Source organism: Benincasa hispida, chromosome 5 (assembly GCF_009727055.1).
Source record: "Benincasa hispida cultivar B227 chromosome 5, ASM972705v1, whole genome shotgun sequence".
Lineage (NCBI taxonomy): Eukaryota > Viridiplantae > Streptophyta > Magnoliopsida > Cucurbitales > Cucurbitaceae > Benincasa > Benincasa hispida.
In genome coordinates, this window is record NC_052353.1 from 54,136,110 (window position 1) to 54,159,498 (window position 23,389).

Sequence of the window (23,389 nt, forward strand, 5' to 3'; positions counted from 1 at the left end):
ATACTTGAATGTCAACTAAGTTATGCTCGCTTTAGCCAGTAAGAAGAGATTTCAACTCATGATCTTTTAATTGAAGATGTGCATATAAAGTCTATGCTCTTGACCGAGGAAAAAATGTTTTCTTTTCATAAAATCGCAACTACATCCATTTTCTATGATTTTTTATTTTATGTTGTGTTATTTTATTTATTATTATTTTGCAGTTATTTGGTAGGAGTTAATTTTTTTGCCTACTTGTTTAGGCTTTGTAACTATTTTATTTTTTATTTTAGTTTTTTTAAATTAAAACTATAAAAACTCATTTCATTTTTTTATCTAGGTTTTCCAAACCAAGCCAATTTAAAAACTTTAAAAAAAATTAAAAAACTTGTTTTCAATTTTAGAATTTGGCTTTTAAAGTATTCTACTTAAAAAAGATGCAAACTATAGTAAGAAAATGAGAGAAAATAAGCTTAATTATCAAAAATCAAAAACAAAAAATTAAATTGTTATCAAACAGGACCTTAGTTATTTTTTTTTTTTTTTAAAGTTTAGTCTATTTTCTCTCTGTTTCTTAAAGTGGTTTGCATCTTTCAATGTAAAAGAGCTAACTTCTTAGATAAATTTAAAATATATATATATATTTTTTAAAAAATTAACAAAACAAAAAATTTCGAGATAGAATGAATGTTTATAGACTTAATTTTTAAAAATTAAAAATTAAAAAACAAATGATTACTCGACGGAATTTTAATCCTTACCCTTTGAGTTTATAGTAAAATGTAGTTTTCAATAAAGAAATAAAAACAAATAGAGTTTAAGACTTATGCTAATTATACGTCTCAAAAGAAAAAAAAAATGTAAAACAAAAACGGAAAACAAAAATCTAAGCTATGCTAATTTTAGGAGTGGAAATTATAGAGAATCTTAACAAAGAGAAAAATAAATTAAAAACAAAAAGGTCCAAATTTCCACAAAAGAATTTCTCCTTTTAAGTTGATAATGAATTATAAATTAATAGCATTTTTTTTTTAATTTATTGGTTGTCATGTAAGCATCATTTAACAAATGATACCAAGTCTACATCAATGTTCGAAATTTGGATGTATCGAGGTAACAACCCAAATTTGTACGCATACACTACTTAAGCCGGACGAAATTTTATTTAAAGGGGTGGTAAATGTAATACCCTAATCCTAATTTAGAAAGCAGGAAAACAAATAAAATATATAATTAAGAATGAAAAATATATAAATTTAATAGGAAAATCGAGTGGAAATTTAGAATAGGGAAAGAAATTTATTAATCATCCAAAAATAATGAATGAGGGGGCAAAATCCCATGTTAAGGATTAATTAGAAGTTGGACGCTAGCTAATTAAGGAGACAAAGGGCAGTAGATAACTTTTTGTTTGGGCATTGCTCATTGGAAGAATTGGAGGTGAATTAATTTGAAGGCAACCCACGAGTGAAAACTAGCGAGATTGGAGAGAAAATTGGAGACAGCAAGAGTAGAGAGCGAGATTGGAAATAAAATTGGAGAGAGCGAGAGTGGAGAGAGTGAGATTGGAGAGAAAATTGGAGAGAGCGAGAATGGAGAGAGCGAGATTCTCAGCGAGAAAGTGGGAGAGAGCGAGAGCCACAAGAGTAAAACCAGCGAGAGTAGGAGCCACGAGAGCCAAACCAGCGAGAGCGAGAGTCAGGAGAGCCAAACTAGCGAGAAAACTGGAGAGAGCGAGATCTTGAGAACAGAAAGAGAGAGATTTTGACAGAAACGTGGATTATGCGTTGAATTTGGCCACGATCTTATAGATTATACATGGAGAACCCTAAAATGGAATACAAACAAAGGTTGACGACGTAAGGGCAAACGTTAGCCAAAATTAGGTGTCTTATTAAGAGAAATTCTTAAACCTAAGTAATTTTGAAGAAGCCATTTGTAGGATGAGTTGTCACACAGAGAAGAGCTAGAAATGGCTATAAATAGAAGGCTTTAGACTGGAAGTTAAACGGATTTTCAAATAAAACTCAGTAGTAAAAATCATGTGAATAGGGTGAAGTAATTCTGTTAGTTAGAAGGAAGAAACGCAAGGGAAGTACTGCCCAAATTTCCTTCTGATTTAAGAGGGAAAGCTCTACTGATTAAACCATAAGGAATAATAAGAAATAACTAAGATCGCAGTCAAGGTAAGTAGTTTATCTCACCCTCTCTTTAAGTATTTCATGGTAGTGTACCTTTAATATGTTGCATAATTATGTTATTGTTATGTTGCATTACATGTATAAAATACGTTTATCGACAAGGAACCCCATGCATTATGTTTGTTCATAAGATTAAATTTTAATTAGATAAAGGTATGTTTCTAGGGCTAGCAGGGCATGTATGGTTGCACCCCTCTAGACCCAATTCTATGTCAAGATTATGCTAGGGACTAACAGGGTATGTATGGTTGCACCCCTCTAGTCCAATCTTACATTTATGTTAATAGTTGATGTTGGATGCGACTCTGGCCCTACTAACTGCATAACCCACTAATCATCAGATGGGTTAGTTTTTACCTAAGTCCACATCTTTCTATCAGGGCGGAAAAATTTACGTTAGAAGCATAACCGACGACTACATATTATTATATGTTTTCGATCCCAATCATATGTTTTCAGGACATGTTGCATGTGATTGTGCATTTGGTCACTACCTTATGTGAGAACTACTTACTGGGTATATTATATACTCATCCTATTTTTATAGACTTTGTAGGTAAGGACACAGCATAGGTAGCAGAATGGACGTCGCTCAAATGGCCAACCGCCAAACTCACTATTATAAGCATATGCATTTTTGTATCACTATGCTAATGTTTTAGGGATCCTGGTGTTTTGTAAAATAAACTTTTATATAGTTTTCTACCTAATTAATAAAATCTTAGATATGTTCTTTTGAGATTTTTGCCAAAACTCATCTCATGATAGAAAAGTCTAAGTATGCATGTCGTAGCGGTCGGACCATAATATGTAAGGATCCGGTCGTTACAATCGAGGTCCTGATTTAATGGAAGTATCAATGAAAATTTCGAAAAACTTTATGGAAATTGTTTGAAATTGATGAAAATTGTTATAATCAGTTAATGGAATTTTGATTTTGAGCTAATTAGATTATATTTGGCCATTTTAAATCATTATATCTATAAAGTAAAACAACATTGAGCCGTATAGTGTAAATATATGTGAAAATGTCAGTACGAGGGCAGAAATTTAAAAAAGAAGTGGAAAATAATTACAAAATAATATCAAATATTGGTAATTAATTGCAAAATTAAAGGACATGAAATGTTTGCATACAAAATAATTGTAAATTATTTACTATGAAATATTTCTAATACCAAAAAGATGTCTTAGTGTTGGTGATGCCCTAAAACTTGCAATTTGTAAACATTAAACATGTTCTATTCACAATAAAGATATTGTCGGGATTTGTTTCAATATAGATGTTACATAATTGTATTCATTCCTAAATCCAATAATCCAACCCATGGCTATAACATGAATACTTAAATTTTATCTAGAAACATAAAAGAGGATCAAGTTTTATCATATAGCCAAAAAGGTCTATAACTATATGGATAGGGTTGAGTACCTTTTCCTGGGGACACTATGGACACGACCTGCTTTGTATATTGATACAAACAATGCGATCCCAAAGTTGTTTGTGTGAAGATATGTAATTGTGCAAAAGATGTTTGCATAAGACCGGAACACGGAATAGTTACTTTTTCTTTATAACAACTATTTACTGTTAAAATCGACTATTTCAATTCGATGACCTTAAGGTAATTCGATCTTAATTCTGAGCTAACGATGAACTCGATCTTATACAAATCCCATTGTATAGAATACTCTCACTCACATGTCTCTACTATTGGGGTTGATGCCCTAAAGTCTCGTGTCTTGTAGTTTGTAAACTGTTTGTACGAACGCTTGTATTGTATAATATATGATATTTCATATTTTGATTTTGCTAGTTGTATGTTTTATTTGCTTTACCACATACCAATAAATATAAAATCCCTAGTTATTTGTATGTAACTTAAGAATGTATGTGGTGGCATACAAGTGGATCATGTCTTGAGTGATAACCAAAATATTCTGTAGTATATGGATATAGGAGGGAAACCTTATCCTGGTAACGCTACGGATGTGGCTCGCTTTGTGGAATGGTCAAAGATATTGTGACTTGTCACAGATGGTCTGATCCTGATCATTCGTGTAGGGGACATGCGAGCGGGGTGTCCTAGAGTTTGTATAAGACCTGACCACAAAGTGTTAACGTCTCATTATATAACACCGTTCATGACAGAGACTTCACATCACTAGGATGACCATAGGTAACATGACCTCAATCCTAAGTGAGTTGGGAACTCCTGCCATTGAGGGCGGTCCTTTGATTTTTATGGGTGTGAGTGGCTAAGTCGCCAATTCAATCCTAATATTTTGGGGATTCGTCTGATTTAAGAGCTGAGAACTCAGCTACACAAGATGGAATTCACTCCTTCCCCAAAGTAAGGGTAAGTAGATAGATAGTTCCCTTAAGGGATGATTCCAGGGCTTGAACGATGTGGTGCCACACACCTTCTTTTGGCCCGAGAGGTGTTCACACATAGTTGGACTATGTTGTATTATTCATTAGAGGAATCAATGGTACTTAAGGAGTGAGATGTAACTACAGGGATAAAACGGTAATATGACCCAACTGTACTTACGAGTATCTGTGAAGGGTTTCGTACTCATGATTGGTTATATCCAATGGGACACAGAAATATATCTGTGATAAGAAGAGTTCAGCTGTTGGTCTTTGGTGGAATGCCTGACAGTTAACAGAGGGTGGATCTTGTGGCAAAAGAGTTTAGTCAACTATTCACGTATCGTTGGAGCTTCGAGCCACAGTCCATTAGGTCCCCTGGGTAGCTTGGATAAAGTCGAGAATCAGTGTTTGGGTCAGTTTGAAATGTTTAAATTGACAAGAGGGAGATCGATTATATATCATATAATCGGACTGGTTAATTATATATGATATAATTGACTAAATCAATGAGATACATTATTTTCGAGGAAATTAGATGTAAATATGATTTATATCAAGTAGAGGAGAAATTACTATAGTAGATATGTGATATCAAACTATAGGGTAAGAATATAATATAATTTTATTCATTAATTATTAAATTGGTTAATTATATGATAATTGACCTAAAACTTCTCTCGGTCGTGTGTTAGTAGGAAAATCTGATGTCGGTGATTGTAACCGAAGAATAAAATGAAAATTTGTTTCATTTTGCAAAAGTTCAAGAAAATCGCAATCGGTGTGGAAACGTAAACGATCGCATAGTCGAGAGCTATACGATAGAGTTTTATCGTGTAAACGATCGCACACCTCGCGTTTAAACGATTGCATGCTTGTCCCTGAACGATCGCTTAGCTTTCTTAAAAGATCGCATAGTATGCCACGTTTTCTAAACGGTCGTCTAATATTTACTAAACGATCGCTTAGTAAAACCTACACGATCATTTAGCTTCTTCTAAATAGTAAGCACATAGGTATACGATAGCTCTTTCTCTCCCATTTGCTTATCTTCTACACGATTTGTTTTCTCTCCGACCTCTACCAAATTCACCAAAGACCATACTTTGGATTCTCACTCCGAGAATACCAAGGGCTCCTTTTGATGGTGTCGTCCCCACTACTATTCACTTGTTCGTGACTGTTCGTGTTGCTACTGTTCGTGTAAACGATTGTGCTACTGCAGCCGATTGGTTTGCTGGGCGATAAAGTTCGCGTAGAGGTCTTCCACTGCTTCTAAGTTTTATGTTTGAAAAGGGTCTTCAATTGGTATGAGAACTCTTTCCCTTGTATTTTATTGTTCAAAGCATGCGGTTAATTAGTGTATATTGCATAACTATTTGATAGAATGTGTATGTTGTATTTCGGCCGTTAATTAGTGTATATTGCATAGCTGTTTGATAGAATGTGTATGTTGTATTTCGATCACAATGAAATCGGAAAGATCTGAATGCCTCATGGATGCTCTTCATTAAGAGTTCCTTCATCTACATGAATGATCAGGATAAAATCATTTGTAGCACTTTACAATAATTGTAAATGTTGAGAATGTCCTAAATCTCGCAGTTCGTAAGACTAGAAACATATTCTATTTATCAATAAAAGTGTTATTGGGTTATTTTAAATCAGTAAAATGTTATTGATGCTTCATTCTGTTATAAATCCAATAAATTAATCCTTGGCTATAGTATGATCACTTTGACTTTATATAGAGACATAAATGTGGATCAAGTTTTAGTATATAACCAAAACGGTCTATAAGTATGGATGAGATTAGGTACCTCATCCTGGGAACACTATTTGATGCGGCCTAGTTTGTATATTAATACAAATGATGCAATCATGAGATCGTTCATGTGTAGACATGTGAGTGAGGGTATCCTGTGCAAACGATGTTTGCATAAGATTGGACCATTAAATAGTTACTTTTCTTTATAATAACCATTTAGTTTTAAAACAGACTACTTCAAATTCGATAACATAGGATAACTCGATCTTAATCCTGAGCTAACTATGAACTCCTATTTATTCGAGGATTATCTTTTAATATGTATAGATGAGAATAGTCCAACAACATTACTCAATAAGCCTCTCATTTTTTAGATAAGACCGGATAGATAGCTGGGGACATAGTCCTGCAAAATGGAATTTACTTCTACCCGATTTAGGGTTAGCAGATAGGTTGTTCTCTTAATTACTGATTCATGGTCTTGAATAATGGGGTCCACGTTCTCATGATTGAGAGGGACATGGTTTATTAGTTGGACTATAAAACAATTGTTCAATAGAGGTTCAGTGTGAGCTTAAGGAGCAAGATGTATTTATAGGGTAAAACGATAATTTTGAACTACTTGTAAATAAAAACAACCTGTGAAAGATCAACTTACTAATTATGGTTAAATCAAATGGACAGAAATATATCTACAGTGAGGAGAGTTCAACAACTGAGCTATAGTGGTATGTATCGGTAGTTAGCAAATAGTGATTGGTTCAGTTTAAAGAGTTTAGCCAATTAATCTCAAATCGTTGGAGCTCATGATTTGTAGATCCATTAGGTCCCTCTACTACACTACAAGAAAAACCGCCTTTCTTGACATTTTCAATTTTAAATACTTGACATTTTTATGAAAAAAAAATATCAAAAAATAGGTGATTTTAAAGAAAAAAATGTCGAGAATTAATTTTAAAAAGTGGGGGTTGTGCATTTTTCCTGGAAAATACAGTACTTAATGTTTTAAAAATGCCAAGTTCAATTAATGGATTTGTGACATTTTAAAAATGTCAAGAATTGTAAAATATACAGGGGAGCATTGCAACGCTACGTATTTTGACGGAAAAATGAAAAATCTGCGCGCCTCACGCACGCAGCGTTGCAACGCTCTCAATAGCATTTCAAGGCTACAGGTTTTGATGGAAAAATTGTGCGCTCTTCAACAGCATCACAACACTCTTTTATTAGCATATACTTAAAAGAAATTCTAGTAGATTTAGTCGATTTTATTCACAATACACTCAAAAGTTTCTTAATTTCTCACTTCCCTTTGATGCATCTTTATTATTCCATCAATCTTGAAGAGATTCTTCATTGAGGTAAGTAGTTTTGAGGCATCAACTTTCAAAGTTAGGGATTTAATCTTGATTTTCTTGTTTAGATTGGGTTTAATTCTTGATTTTCTTGGTTTGATTAGGCTTAATCTTAATTTTCTTGTTTAGATTAGGTTTAATTCTTGATTTTCTTGGTTTGAGGCATGGAATTTCAAAGTTAGGGCTTGATTTTCTTAGTTTGAGGCATAAACTTTCAAAGTTAGGGCTTGATTTTTTTGGTTTGAGGCTTGAACTTTCAAATTCAGGATTTAATCTCTCATGTATATTCTTAAATCTCATAATAAACTCTTGTTTCATATTTTTCTTGAATGAGATTGAATTTTAGAGAACTTTCCAAAGTTGGGATTGCCATTTTAATTCAATGCTTTGTCAAAGTTAGGGCTTTAATATTAGAGAACTTGCAAGAACTTGCCACTTTTCTTTTATTAAATGCTTGCGAAAGTTAGATATGTCAATGTGTATAATTTGTTAGGGCTTTATTAACTAAGTAATGTTTTGCCAAACTTAGGTTCAATTTTTAGTTATTGAAATTAATATATGTTTAGCACATTAGACCACGTGCACACCTTGGGTTCAATTTTTTGAGGTTCGATTACACCTTGGGTTCAATTTTTTGAGGTTCGATTACACCTTGGGTTCAATTATTTTATATGTATTTGTCTTTGTTCTCTGATTTACCTTGACGTTTTTTGACTTGTCTTAATTTCTTGAGGTTGGAATATTGTAGAGCTAGAAATTACAAGTTGTATGTATTGGGAACGTGTTTGTTTTCCACAACTTATTTTTTTGAAGTTGATCATTATTTATCATCTTTTCTTACTAGATTTATAATCATGGATAAATCATGGATACTCAAGAATAGATTATCCAAAGATTAGGAATTGGTTGTGGAAAATTTCCTAAAACTTGGATTTTCTAATACAAATAACTCCTATATTCATTGTCCTTGTTTGAAATATAGGAATTGTGAAAAGTATAGTAGCAGGATATTAGAGATCATTTATATATCAATGTGATTGATGAAAGTTATAAAATTTGGTTTTGGCATAGGGAATAACTTCCTAACTCATCATTTTGTGGAGAATCTTCTAAGTTTTACCCCCATATGTATGAAGAGACTGATGTTGGAAGTTTAAAGAAATGGTTGAAGTTGTTCACGAGGAATATTCAAGAGATCCGAATGGATTTGAGAAGTTGCTTAATGATGCTAAAAAAATGTTATACGAAGGGTGCAAAAAATACACTAAGTTGTCTACATTAGTCAAATTGTATAATTTAAATGTTAGATATGGATGGAGTGATACTAGATTTTAGAACTACTTAAAACCTTAAAGGAAAATTTTCCCACTAGCAATGAGCTCCCAAATTTAATGTATGAAGGAAAGGAAACTTTAGGTGCACTAGGAATGGAATATGACAAGATTCATGCATGCCCTAATGATTGTTGTTTGTAAAGAAAAGAATATGCAGAGGAAATTGAATGTCTTGAATGTGGTGAATCAAGGGGGAAAAACGGGAGGGATACAAAATGTGGGAAAAAATAAATACCTTCAAAAGTGATATGGTATTTTCCACCAATTCCACGATTCAAAAAGCTTTTTAGAAGTATTGATTGTGCTAAAAACTTGATTTGGCACGCTGATGAAAGAATTGTAGATGGTAAGTTACGACATCCAGTAGACTCTCCGACTTAGAAGTTAATAGGCTCTAAATGGCCAGACTTTGGTTTTGAACCTAGGAATCTTTGTTTAGCATTGTGTTGTAAATCCACATGGTGAAATGAGTTCTAAATATTGTTGTTGGCCTGTAGTGATGGTTATTTTTAATCTTCCACCATGGTTGTGTATGGAAAGAAAATACATGATGCTATCAATGTTGATTTTAGGTCCAAAACAACTAGGGGACGACATTGGCACATACTTAACACCACTAATTTAAGATTTAAAACTTTTATGGGAAAGTGGTGTTGAATGTTATGATGTTTATTGAGAAGAACTATTCAACTTATGGTTAGTTTTGTTGTAGACAATCAACGATTTTCCTACATATGATAACCTAAGTGGATTGTGTGAAAAGGTATTAGGCGTGTCTAATTTGTGGAGACAATACGTTCTCTATAAGATTGAAATATGGGGAAAAATTGGCATACCTTAGACATAAAAAATTTCTAGCACGAAATCATCCGTACGGGCACCAAAAAACGTCGTTTAACGGTCAAAAGGAACATGGTACAATTCCAGAACCACTGTCTGGGGAGGCTATATATTTAAAAATCAAAGATCTTAAATTTTTTAAAGGAAAGAAGAACAATAAAAAACAAACCATGAAAGGAAGTTCAAAAATTTGTTGGAACAAGTTGTCTTCTTTTGTTCAGCTACCATATTGGAAAGATCTTCATATCAAGCATTGTTTAGATGTGATGTGCATTGAAAAAAATATTTGCATGAATATCTTAGGTACACTTATTGATATTCTAGGGAAAAGTAAGGAAGGATTGAATGCTAGACGTGATTTAGTTCATTTAAAAATTAGACCAGAGCTTGCACCTGTTAGTAGTGACAAAGAAATCATCGTTCCTCCCATGTTGTTATACTTTTACAAAGGAAGAAAAATGTTGTGTTTTAAAGACATTGTTAGGAATAAAGGTTCCTAAAGGTTACTCTTCGAATGTTAAAAACTTTTTGTCGATGACAGATTTAAATCTTAATAGTTTAAAATCTCACAATCGTCATGTGCTCTTACAACAATTATTTCCTATTCGATAAGATTAGAACTACCAAAGCATGTTCGGTATGTTATAACTCGATTGTGTATATTTTTCAATTCGTTATGCAACAAGGTCCTAGATGTGTAGCAATTAGAAAAGTTGGAAAAAGATATTATGCTTATATTATTTTTATTGGAGAAGTATTTTCCTCATTCATTTTTCACAATTATGGTGCATCTCACAGTACACATAGTTAGGGAAGTCAAACTTTGTGGGCCTATATATCTACGATGGATGTATCCCTTTGAAAGATTCATGAAAGTCATTAAAAACTCCATGAGAAATAGATATCATCCAGATTGCTTAAAGTTATATAGTAGAAGAAGCCATTGAGTTTTATTCTGATTTCTTGTCTGGAGTAGATCCTTGGGGTTGGCACTCATAATTCACAAGACTGTTTAGACAATTCAAATATTAGTAGACCATTGTCCAAAGGAGTTTCTTTCAAACTTGAACATGAACTTTTATATCAAGCTCATCAGTATGTTTTGGACATTGGATATAATGATGATGTACGTAATGACTTGGATGAGAACATGTCAATATATGTAGGATCAAATTGTGAAGGTACATGGATACCTACATAACATTTTATGGGTAGGTTATATATTGTGTAATATGATAATTATTTTTTTAATTTATAACTTTTATCAATCAAATTTGATTTTTTGTTTGGTTATATGTATACAATGCTAATTGTTTCTTAAATTTGATTGCCAGTTTTTTATTTATACACCTCATGGAGCATAGTACAGTGGGTGATGGAGATTTAGAGCTTGGTGACAAAGAAATAGTAGTTGTTAGGTCAAATGAAGCCACCAATCAAAAGAAGAGAGAATGAGGAGCTACTATTATGTTTGATATAACATGTATTAGGAGTGTGGGAGAAAAGAAGTTTATGGAGTACAATGAAGATGGTGTACTCATTGGTGAAGATGGAGCTAAGTTAAAGTCTTTCGTTTGGGTCCTCTACGCATTATCATGTACCTATTATATATATATCCAGGAAACGTGTGCCTACTGTGTTGAAAGATAAGATATATGGTATAGTTGAGGTATATATATTCAACTTTTTATCTTGATAATATTGTAGATGTATATGTAATGTTTTCACTAATTTTTCAATGTTTAGGTTGCCTTTGTAATTGATACAAGATCTAGGAATAACATTATAAAAACTATAGGCATAGCTTTTCGTCAGTTTAAGAATTGGTTAACAACAAAATACATTATGCCATCTAGAGATGAACCTCAACTTCTAATAAATCCACTAGAAAAGTATTCATTTATCGATCAAAGTCATTGGAAAGAGTTTGTAAGATCGAGATTGTGTGTAAAGTTTCAGGTATATTATTAATTTAATTTTATAAATATTTGTTATGTCATCCCCTACTAATAATCATTACGTTTGTATAGGAAAGAAGATGCTTGCAAGAAGAATGTCAATCTAAGAATAAGTACAATCATCAAATTTCAAGGAAAGATTATACTAACCTTGTTGAGGAGATGGTAAGAATTTAGTATATGTGATAACTTGTAGAAATACAAGTTATTGTCTCTCAAAAGTAGGAACAATTAGGATTTTTAATGATAAAATCTCATCATTCTTAGAGAAAACGCATGGAATTACTCAAACACTACTAAACTTGTACAAAAGAATTTTTATTGCGCACAGGATTTCAACAAAGATTCTAAGTATCTCAGGCGAAACTAACGCACAAACATGCATCGGAGGGATTTCAACGCAGCAAAGGTTCATTAACTTAGACTGTTTGTGTCAAATCACCACTTGCAAGCATGAGCAACTGACTGGCGGCGTCTAAAAAGTGTCTGAGTGTCAGGCTGTCTCTTATACACATCTAGATGTGTATAAGAGACAGGGGTATGGAATTTAATGCTGCCTCAACATTTAGCTGGTGAAGAGCAACACCTATAAATAGATGAAATCTAACAAGAAGAAGAGTAATCAGCTCATTGTGTATAATTCCAAAAAGCAGAAAAACTTAGAGCTTTGTTGTTGTTGCAAGAAGAACATAAAGGGAAAAAATCTATCTCCATCATTGATCAAGGGGTGAAGGAAACCTAGCTCGAGAGAGAATTCTCCTCAATTTCTTCCACAAGTTGGTTGTACACAAATTTAAATTCAGCCAAAGAGGACAAGAGACTATACTATGTGACTTGATTCTTTTCTTTTCCTCTCAATTCTATTCTCTTCATCTCATTCGATTAAGTATTGACATCGTAAAGACAATCTGATTCTTTATGAATTCACATATTTGATCAACTACACTTTGCTACTGTTATTTCTCGCTATATGTTAGATGCATCTATGACTTCATGCAAGTTCAATTTCGAAACACTTACGCCAACATAATTACTTGGTTAAAGTTATTTTAGCTTGAATTATTCGAGAGAATAAGAAAGCAAGCATTAAGTCAAAATGCTCGGTACATCTAGAGATAGAGGCACTAGTGTTTCATTGCTTTCTTTGATTAACGCATGCATCCTAGAGATAGAAATTTGTGTGGTATCCACATTGAGAAGTGTTGAATAAAAGTTAAGCAGAAATCTAATGCATCTACACATACTTGAATTATAAGCAAGCAAAGTTCATTTCCATCCACACCATATTCTCGCATGTGTACATCACACTTAGATCGACGCATACCACTTTCACTAAACACCCTTTTTACATGAACCCCTTCCTTCCACTTGACCTTTTGCATCTTCTTATACGTACGTAGTAAACTTAGTGTAAGTAAAACTCATCTAGCACTTACTTAGGATCCCTTTACATTAGCTACAACACAAACCCTTCGTTAGCTCTGATCTAAATTCCTGCGTTTGGCCCTGGACTTACCATGAACCTGAATTAGATTTATACTTGGATCCGATTCAGGAAAACTTGAACGCATTAGGAGGAGTGTAACACATCCCTGCACGCATCATCAACGCATCATTCATACTTTCACTTGCACCCTAATTTTCCACTTTCCTCAAACAATACAGTCCTAGTTCGCATCACGAGGAACACAAACAATATGTTCTCATGATTCCTAAATTTATCACAATATCTAATTTTTTTCTTCATTTGAATGTAGAAGAAAGTATCTTCAAATGAAAGTGATTTTGATCGAGTTTACCTATGGATGAAGGCTCGAGTTAATAAGAAAGGAGAATACAACAATGAAGATGTTCAAGAAATCGTCAATTGAATAGTAGGACAAGTATTAAATTTACATGAAGAATATGACATATAGCTTAATTAAATTAAATTTCATTTCTTTTTAGGATGAGATCTCCAAGAATAATACAGATACATTGTGCCACAAACATCACTCTCCCAATGATGTCTTAACACAAGCTTTGGGTATTCAAGAAAGGCACGAGCTTGTGTGTGGGGTTTGCAGTTTTGTTACTCCAACGGCTTACTTTCATACAATGAAACGATAATAAAAACATAAGAAGGATGAAAACAAGGTAATTGTAAGTGAGAATGAAGCACTTCGTCAACGTGTTAGAGAATTAGAAGCTGTCTTCAAATTCTGGACATGGAAGTTGCTCCAGGCAATTTTTAGCAGATGAGATCGAATTTCAAGATAAACAAAAAGACAAGATGAAGACTGCATATGAAAAGAAATAGAAAGAGAAGATTGAGGTGGAGGAGATTAAGTCCCTAGAGAAACAAAGAGACAAGATAAAAGTGAATATAAATTGCAACGCAAAAGATTTGAAAATCTTTAAGATAAGTGACACTAATAAAATCAATTAAGTTCATCAAATGTCTAATTTTTTCAGCTTTATATACTTTTGTTGCTATGATTTTTCTACATTAGAAGAAATCTTCAATGGAAATGACTAAGAAAGAAGAAGTTGGTGACTCAACATCGAGTCTTCCGGTATCTTTGAAATCCATTCTTAGATATGCTGAGAAGGTGATAGCCAAAGAGTCAAGTATTTCTTTACAATTTCCAGTTGGACTTTTTGGCCAGTCGAAAGAGTTGTGTCCTACGATAGGACATAATTAACTTTTGTAACATGGATGAAGTCAAGACAATGACTTTGGTGGCTTATATGACGTAATGTTATTACTTTTGTAGACTTTAGTTCTGACGTTTCTTTCTAATTTTGGTCGTCTATGTTTATGCTATAAATCTTTTGTAGATACTTGCACTCAACCTTTATTGATTCAAAGGAAAGTTCACAATACACTTTTGTAGATCAATCTCTCATTTCCTCTGGACATAACTCTCAAGAAGTTAAAACTCGAAACCTGTGTAGTAGATTGATGGTCTCAGAAGGATACCAAATAGTTCTTGCTCCTTTTAATCCTGGGTGAGTTAAAACACGTTTTGTTTTTATCAATTTCCATTAGCAATAAAAATACCAATTATATTTTATTAACCAGTGGTCATTGGGAATTACGTGCTATAAATGCATAGGATAATACTGTGTACTACCTAAACTCAATAAGGACAACATCACGGGTAAATATAAAATATATAAATGACACATAAGTTAACCTTTTTCATTTGTAGTGTTTGTTTTAAAGTGTACTTTATTAAAGAATTTGTGGTTATGTTTAATTGTCGAATTAAACATTAAAGTTTTAGAGAGTTGACGATATTTAAATATGATTTAAATATTTAATGAGGTGTTATATTAATTTAATATTTTATATTAAATTAAATTAATTAAATTTGTTTAATTAATTATCAAATCAGTTTATTGATTTTTAATTTATAAAATTGGTTAATTAAATTTTGAATTTTTAAAATTCAAAATTGTAAAATTTATTTATTAAAATTGAACTTAAAATTCAATTTTCAAAATAAATTGTATATTTAAATTAAATCAATTTTATGAATTAAATAAATGAGATTTAGTGGAAAAATGAGATAATTCCACATTTTTCATTAAATCCACCTCATGCCACTCAATTTTTTTTTAAAAAAAATAAATGGTCTCATCTCTTTCAATCTAATTTGCATGGATTAGAGTTATAAATTGAGGTTTTTTTTCCTATCAGATTTGACTTATGCAAAACTAAAATCTGAAAAAGAAAAACTAGTTTTTCTTTCTTCATCTCTCAAAACCCACACTAATTTCCTCTCAATTTGAGTTCCACCACTCAATGTAAGGCCTGAGGATAGTAGAGAATGCTTATGTGGTTGTCTACTTCAAGGATAGAAGAAGAATTTTGTGGTGGTTTCAAGCAATTGGAAGAATTCATCAAAGGTATGATTTTGAAACCCTAATATGTTGAAAACTACAAACATGCTTGCTAATTGCTTAAAATTGATGTAGTTAGAGTGCTTAGAGCCTTAATTGCTTGCTAATTGTAACAGACTCTTTGTTTATGGGCCTTAATGTGTGATTAAGAGTCTGTCAATTTATTAGAGTCAATAGAGTTTCAATTAGGTTGTAATTGAAGAAAATCTAAAGCATACTCAGCTGCAGAATTTAAAAATTGAAGCTTCTACCAGACAATGTTGCAATGCTACCCTTGCAGCATTGCAACGCTGTTCTTTAGCCAACCCAAAAATGAAGGTGATTTCCCGTGGCGTTGCAACGCCGGGATGAAGTGTTGTGATGTTGTTCATCCCAGCCCAGTTTGTGCGCGCCAAATGTTTAGTGTTCAACTGAACCGGTTTGACTAGTTCAGGTCTTGAAGGTCTGATTCAGCATGGTTTTGACCGGTTCTAATCACCTTGAAGTGCTGGAGGTCCAGTTCAGGCAGTTCAAGCCTGGTTCTGGTTTGTTCAAACAGTTTACAGGGTTTTTTGAAGCAGTTTTTCAATCATTTATATAATAATAAGCTTGTTTACTTGCTTAGGATGACAAAACAAATCCATTTCAATGTATGTTTAATTATTTATGCATTATGAATGTATGTTTAATTAAATTAAATCTTGTATGTACATAAAGTATGTCATGTAGATTTAAAATCCCACCATAGGAAGCATGTTTCATACATTGAAAGTATGTTATAATATGTTATAATATATACTATGGATGATTTAGGGTTTCACGTATTTAATATAATTGTTATATTAAAATGTGGAATGCTTGATGTATGTTATAGCATATCTATAGTTATATAAAGTATTATAAAAAGGGTTAGACATTTAAAATCTATAACAAAGATAAAGCATGCTTACTTAGGGTTAACAAATAACGATTTGTTTTAATAGTTAAAATAGGTCGTTATCTTGTAAAATTCTAGTTACAAAAACAAATCGGACTATAATCCTGTCTAAGGCTGGAGGTACTTAAGTTAACGGTTTACGAAATAGCTACTACTTGGGATTATAGCCGAATTATTAAGCGTTGTTAACCTGATTTTATAAGCATGCATGAGCAATGTGAGGTAATAAAATACTTTTATCACTTAGACATTGTAGGCTAAAATCCAAATATAATTGTTATACTTGGATAAACCACCTAGACTTAGGATGTTTTTAGGCTGAAATATACCTAACTAAAAGAATATATGTAAACAATCAAAATACTTTAGTGGGAGATTAATATTATATATGTATATTGTTTTTAGATCTCACGACCCTAAGAGTTTACCCCATGAGATCCATATTTGGCTTCGTATTGCTTTTACAACGACTACTCCATTTGGAAAGTGTTTGCATGGGTCAATAACGAGGTGAATAGGGGAAGTAGTTTATAGTAAGTAGGTGCCGGAAATGTGTCAGCATATCCTATTGTCTCTATTAGTTTGAACCATGAGATTCTTATATTGCGCCTAATGTCGTTTTTAGGTGGCATTAGCTAGTCGTTTTTCTACGGCTATCCCCTCAGAGGGTTGTAACATAGGATTAGGAACAACTCAAACTTTAGAAATGAATAAAGTTGTCTTAGTTCTGTCTTTGACATTGTCTTCCACTTCGGGGGCTTGTTGATACTGTTCTATGAAAACTGAAAAATGAAGGGTCACACTTACAAAAGTTACTAGGTGTTAGTAAGTTCTTGACCGAAAACGGTAACTAAATAACTAATAGAATAAAGAAATATTCTAGAATTAGTATTTACTCAAGAATGTCTTGCTTCAATGAAGGATTATTTGACTGCCCCTCAGTAACATCTATTTTTACTCATTAAAGTATCGTTGCAAATAAATAATGAAATTTGGGTACATTATTACTTTTTCTAGAATGAATTTGGATTTGGATGTAGGTTTCTGATTGAATTTGTTTATGTTTCAGCATGTTGAATTCAATTATCCAACTACTAGCTTCTGATATATCGAATGGCAAAGGTTACGCGAACTGGAAATCAAACATTAATACAATACTTGTTGTAGATGACCCGAGGTTCGTTTTAATGGAGGAATGTCCTCCTCTTCTCAGTTCAAATACAAACCAAAGTGTTTGGGATGCCTATGACAGATGGGTTAGGGCTAACAAAAAGGCTCGAGCCTACATTTTACCGAGCATATCTGATGTGCATACTAAAAAACATGAAACCATGGTCACCGCTAAGGAAATCATGGAGTCTTTACAGGTGATGTTTGGATAGTTGTCCTCATCAGTATGACAGGATACTATTAAATACGTTTATAATTTTCCTATGAAGGAAGGGACCTTTGTTAGAGAACATGTCTTGGATATGATGGTCCACTTCAATATAGCGGAAGCGAACAGTACTGTCATAAACGAAAAGAGTGAAGTCAGTATGATCTTGGAATTATCCTAAATTTTCTCATAAATCTTATGATGAATAAGATCGGATACAATTTGACAACTCTTTTAAATGAACTCCTTACTTAACAATCATTGATGAAAAATAAAAATCAAGAAGGGGAAACAAATGTTGTTACCCAAAAGAAATTTTAGAAGGAATTGACATCTACTATGAAACCTTCTGAAAAGAAGTCCATAAAGGAGTAATCTAACATATAGTGGAACAAATCAGAATCAATAAGCACACTAATTAATCTTAATTTGAGTTTTAGACATGCTATTCAAGAGAATTTCATAGAGGGTTTGAAGCAATCATTACCTTTGAAGACTTAATCCACGAATCTAGTAGTAATACTCCAAGATTGTGCTTGAAACTTCAACAAGACCACCACCAAGATCTTCTCTACAAGGCTCAAGAAGGAATATGTGGTGAAAACACTCAAATCTAGCTGAATTGGAGAGAGATTTTGGTGTAGATGTGAGGGTTTTCAATTTTTCAGAATTCTATCCTCATTTCTCGACATGAAGCATATATATATATACACTGAAAGCATGCATGATTATAGAGTTGCATGGAAGGCAGTCCCACTTGGAGTATTTGATGGAATTTGGTGAATTACCACTTAAAGAGATAGTGATTTTTTTCCAAAATTGGAAAAATCAAATCTCTCTTTAATTTAGTTTTATAATCAATTTTCTCAAAATTGATTTTTATTTTAAATAAAACTATTTTATTTAAAATTTGTTTTTATAAAATTAATTTATGCAAAACTAATTTAATTTTAATTAAACTTTTTAATTAATAGAAAATTAATTTAATATCTTAATATTAAATTAATAAAACACCAATTCCACCAATATGATTCAATTAATTGATTCTCCAATTTCGTTTAATTTCATCTAAATTAAAAAAAAATTAATTGTATCAAATACAATAAATTGAAAACCCTAAAAATTGAATTTGAACATTTTAAATTCATAACCCTAATTCCAAAATTCATCCAATTAATACTCAATTTGTTATTCCAATTTATGAGCTAGTAGAGGGACCTAATGGACCTACAAATCATGAGCTCCAAGGATTTGTAATTAATTAGTTAAACTCTTTAAACCGAATCAATTACTATTCGTCAATTATCAAGGCACACCACTATAGCTCGATAGTTGCACTCTCCTCACTGTAGATATATTTTTGTCCATTTTGACCATAATCAGTAAGTTGACCCTTCATAGGTCGTTCGTATTTACACTGGGTCAAAATTACCATTTTACCTCTGTAAATACATCTTGCACCTTAAGCTTCCACTGACCCTCTATTGAACAACTGATTTGTAGTACCATTTATAAATCATATCCCTCTCTACCAAGAGAGGGCAGGGCCCCGTTGTTCAAGACTAACCATCAACACTTAAGAGAACAATCTATTTGCTAACCTTAAGTCAGGTACAAGTGAAGCTATCTACCCGGTCTTATCCCCAAAATGGGAGGCTTATTGAGTAGTGTTGTTGGATTATTCTCACCTATGCAGATCAAAGGATAATCCCGAAATAAATAGGAGTTCATAATTAGATTGTGTTATCCTAGGTCATTTTAGTTTGAAATAGTCAGTCTTAACAATAAACGGTTGTTATAAAGAAAAGTGACTATTTCGAGGTCTAGTCTTATGCAAACTCATTGCATAGAATGCCCCCAATCACATGTCTCTACATGAATGATTTATGGATCATATCATTTGTATAAGTATACGAAATGGGCCGCATCCAATAGTGTTACCAGGATGAAATACCCAACTTCATCTATATACTTATAGATCATTTAGGCTATATACTATAACTTGATTCTGTTTATGTCACCACATAAAATTAAAGTATTAATACTATAGCCATGGATTTATTTATTGAATTTTCATAATAGAATGCAATATCAATGACTTTATTGAATAAAATACTCAATAATATTTTATTGATAAATAGAACGTTTAACACAAAATTTACGAATTACGAGTTCTAGGACATTCCCAATAGTGTTTTCCTTCAAAGAATAAGAGTATCCAAATGAATAAAAAGGGAAAAGGGAAAAAGAAAGCTATTAGTAAAAAGAGCAAGATAAAAGTTGCAAAAAAATAGTGTTTTCATTGCAACGAGGATGGGCATTGAAAAAGAAATTGCCCTAGAAATCTTGTAGAAAAGAAGGTCGAAAAGGAAAACCAAGGTAAATTTGATTTACTTGTAATTGAAACATGTTTGGTGGAAAGTTTTCATTTCACCTGGATACTGAATTTAGGCGCCCCTAATCATATTGGCACTTTCATTTAAGAAACTAGTTCCTAGAGGTAATTGATGGAGAATGAGATGACTTTCAAGATGGGAATAGGTGAAGTTATTTATGCTCAAGCAATGGGAGATCTTAAGTTATTTTTTGGAGGTGCTTACATTTTTTTTGGAAAATGATACTATGTACCTAATATAAAAAGGAACTTGATCTCTATCTCCTATTTATTAGAACATATGTACAAAGTTGCTTTTGATATAAACAAGTGTTCATTAGTTCAAGAGGTGTTCAAATATGTTCGGCTAAACTTGTAAATAACTTATATGTGTTAAAACCAACTGAGGAAAAAGCTATTTTAAATATAAAGATGTTTAAAATAGCTGAAACTCAAAATAAGAAACAAAAAATTTCTCCTAACATCTTTCTTTGGTACTTAAGACTTAGACATATAAATCTTAATAGGATTGAGAGATTAGTAAAGAATGGACTTCTAAATTAGTTGGAAGACAATTCCCTACCTCCATGTGAGTCATGTCATAAGGGAAAATGACTAAATGATCTTTTTCAAGAAAAAGTCTTAGAGCGAAAGAACCTCTAGAGCTTATACATTCAGATCTTTGTGGTCCGATGAGTGTTAGAGCTTGTGGAGGATCTGAGTATTCAATAAATTTTATTAACGACTATTCAAGATATGCTATGTTTGCCTGTGTTTTTTTTTTTTTTTTTTGTCCTAAAACTCGTAGCTTGTAAAATGATAAACATTTTCTATAATCAATATACTTATTATTGATTTTATAAATTGTATAAAAGTCTAAATCTAATAAACTAAGACCCATGACTATTGTATGAGTGCTTAAACTTTATGTGGAAACATAAGAGTGAATCAGGTTCGAGTAAATAGTCAAAATGATCTCTGGTACATGAATAAGGTTGGGTACCTTATTATAGTAACACCATTGGATGCAGCCTACTCTGTAGTTGTTACAAAAAGTTGTAAAGTGCTACATACGATGTGATCCTAATTTGTATATGTTATGACATGAGGAGTGGGAGCATCCTATGCAATGAGTTTGCATAAGATCAGGACCAAGAAATTAGTCACTCTTACTTTATAACGATGTTTACTGTATAAGACTGACTATTTCACTTAGATGACCTACGTAACTTGATCTTAATCCTGAACTAACTATGAATTCCTGTTTATTCTAGATTGCCCTTAGATTTGTATAGGTGAGGGTTGGCTCAACAGCGCCGGCACAATAAGACTCCCATTTCAGGGGTAGGATCGAATAGATAGCCGGGGACATAGGATGCAATATGGAGTTCACGCCTACCCAATTTAGGGATAGGAGAAAGGTTGTTCTCTCAAGTATTGAATCCAAGTCTTGAACAAGGGGCCCCACCCTTTCACCGGCCTGAGAGAGTTTGGTTTAGTGATTGGATCACAAACCAATTGTTCATTAGAGGATCAGTAGGTACTTGAGAAATAAGACAAAATCTCGGGGGTAAAACAAATATTTGACCTAGCTGTTATTACGAACAACCTATGAAGAGTCGACTTGCTGATTATGGTTAAATCATATGGACATAATATATCTACAGTGAAGGGAGTGCAACTATGGGCTTTAGTTGAGTGACCCATTAGTTAATGAACAGGGATTAATTTGGTCTAATGAGTTTAGCTAATTAATCTCGGATCGTTGGAGCCCATGATCTGTAGGTCCCCGAGATCCCCCTACTAGCTTGTAACGGACTAACTCTATAATAACATGATAAGTTAATTTGAAACGTTCAAATTAGAATTAAGGGAACTAGTAATTATATGAGATATAATTACGTATTTAATTTGAGAATTAAACGGAATAGGAGAATTTTGTATATTTAAATATGATTTAAATACATAAAGATTGATGTGTAATTTAATATCAAATTTGATATTAAATTAATTAAGTTTTATTTAAAAGTTAATTTATGAAATTAATTTTATTTTTCAGTTTTTAAATAAAAATAGATTTTAAGAAATCAAGTTTTTGATTTTTGATAAAATTGACAAATAGAAAAAAAAAACACACAATGGAAAAAATCGGTTTTCCATTATCCGCCACCTAAGTTGTTCACACAAAAGCATCAATCTTTGCCTTGTCTATCCAAGCATGAGCTGAAACTCATGAAACTCTCTCCTTTGCATGTCGATCTGCAATATAATGAAGAGTTTGGAATGTTTTTCAGGCATATAATCTATAGAGAATTTTAGAGAAAATTTAGGTCGAAAAAAGGGTTCTTCACCAAGATTGTTGCTGTGTGCTTTTCTCTTTCATCCCTTGATTCAAGCTATTTTTGAGTCCCACAACTCAATCTAGAGCACCAAGAGAATAGTGGGGAAGATCTTGAGATGGTCTACAACAAGATTTGGAGAAGATTGCAGCTAGAGATCGAGCTCTGAAGAAGTTTTACAAGAGGTATGTCTTCAAACTCACTTGTTTTCTACAAGAGCATGCTTTATATTTTTCCAAAATTATTGAAATAGAGTGCTTAGATGATTCTTGTGCTTCCGCTCTTGCTAATACAATCCTACAACCTGATGCATCATAAGTCTGGAACTCTTGAAAAGTTAAAAGAGTATAAGGCAGAGGTTGAGAACTTATTAGGTAAAAAGATTAATTTGCTTTGATCAGATCAAGGTGGTGAGTACATGTGTTTACAATTCCATAACTATCTAGTAGAACATGGAATTCAATCCCAACTTACTGCACCCGGTACACTATAACAAAATGGTGTAGTAAAAAGGAGAAATAGAACCCTGTTAGACATAGTTCCTTCAATGATGAGTTATGCCGAGTTACCTCAATCTTTTTGGAGATATGCAGTACAGACTGTAGTATATATTTTAAACATGATTCCCTCGAAAAGTGTTTCAATAACACCGTACGTGTTATAGAGAGGACATAAAGGTAGTTCA